This window comes from Benincasa hispida, chromosome 5, assembly GCF_027475165.1.
Source record: "Benincasa hispida cultivar pf3 chromosome 5, pf3_genome.v1.1, whole genome shotgun sequence".
Classification (NCBI taxonomy): domain Eukaryota; kingdom Viridiplantae; phylum Streptophyta; class Magnoliopsida; order Cucurbitales; family Cucurbitaceae; genus Benincasa; species Benincasa hispida.
The window spans coordinates 42212804-42214512 of NC_143482.1; the positions used below are offsets into that span (position 1 = coordinate 42212804).

General features: G+C 28.5%; 1 non-coding gene across 1 annotated transcript; it reads right to left on the bottom strand.

Moving 5' to 3' along the window:
- Window positions 1-1335: 1335 nt before the first annotated feature.
- TRNAN-GUU (transfer RNA asparagine (anticodon GUU)) lies at window positions 1336-1409 on the bottom strand. The gene has a single exon. It is a non-coding gene; the product is annotated as a tRNA-Asn (tRNA).
- Between the last annotated feature and the right edge of the window lie 300 nt (window positions 1410-1709).

Genomic DNA, 1709 nt, shown 5'->3' on the forward strand with positions numbered 1-1709 from the left:
CCTGGACATGGGGTGTTACACTTTGTCTTGTCCACTTCTCACCTTGCAAATCTAAAATCCAATAAATTATGTATATCAATTTCAAATTAGATCCAATTTTTAGAGTTGACCTCTTTAAGATGTGTTAAATGCATCAGGTTTGATCGTTTTGGGTTTTGAAGGTTGAAGACGTAGCCTATTAGTCGTTGAGAAGATGTTGAATATTTCTCACCCTTTTGCTCTCTTTGATTTCGTCGTTTCCATTATTTCATCTTCTCTCCGTGTTTGGTTATGGATAATCCATTGGTGACCCTAGAAAGAAAGATGAAGAGGGAAGGACAATGAAGGGATGGCAAGAAATGAATGATATTTAATATTAAAATAGTCAGGTTTAGAAAATGGATGATATTTCATTTAAACCTAACTATTTTTTATTTTGGACATATGGATTGATATAAATTTTACTAAATTTATTTTTTAAGTTAACCCATTAGTTACAAGTTAATAATAAGCTTTAAAAAAAGCTAGAAGAAGGACTTGAATCTTTGACCTTGTGGTTATTAGCAATACACTCTAACCAACTAAGCTATTCCAAATTGTTATTAAAAATAGCCATTCGAGCTTGTTATTGCATTTTTTAAAATAGTTTTCAGTTTCTACATGATTACGATTGATTTAAAATATCATCGAAATATTTAGAGAGAGAAAGTAGCTAAGTGTAACGGAAATCTTCAGCACATGAACTCGGTAAAATATATGTTTAAACTTATTAAAAGGTCACATTCTACACACTTGTTCATTACTAGTTAAGTAAAATACTAGTAGAAGGGTTTAAAGCCTTCCACATCATTAACAACCACACACTCTAACCAATTGAGCTATTTTAAGCTCTTGTTATCAATAAGCTTTAAAAAATCACTAGAAGAAAGGATTGAACCTTCAACCTTGTGGTTAACAATCACACACTCTAACCAATTGAGCTATTCCAACTTGTTAATAAAAGTAGCTATTCGAGCTTGTTATTGCATTTTTTAAAATAATTTTTGGTTTCTACATGATTACGATTGATTTAAAATATCATCAAATTATTTAGAGAGAGAAAGTAATTTAAGTAAAAGTAGCTCAGTGTAATGCCCCAAATCTTTAGCACATGAACTCGGGTGTTACTCTAAGTTTAAATATTATTTATTTGTTATATATATAAAAATTTACATAAAATTAAAATATATGTTTAAACTTATTAAAAAAGGCCAACATTCTACCCTTATGGGTTAAGGGTCACACTATAGAGCTACACCAACTTTGTATTTTTTAAGTTAACCAATTAATTACAAGTTAATAGTAAGCTTTAAAAATCGCTAGAAGAAGGGCTTGAACCTTCGACCTTGTGGTTAACAGCCACACGCTCTAACCAACTGAGCTATTCCAGCTTGTTATTAATATTGATAAAAACAAACTGAAGTTGATTTGAGTTTGAATTACAAACCTACTGAACTAAAATGGGTGAAATGAATAATATTTAATATTAAAAGAGTGAATTGAAGGTGAAAAAAATTATGAATATGGGAATACATATATTTTTTATTTTGGACATTTTCATTTTTAAAAAGTCTACTAAATGTATTTTGTTTTTAAGATAACCAATTAAAATAGAAAAATAAAATAATTTTTTATATTTAAACCAGAAGAACAATATTTTATTGTTTACTTAACTATATTTAAATAACAAA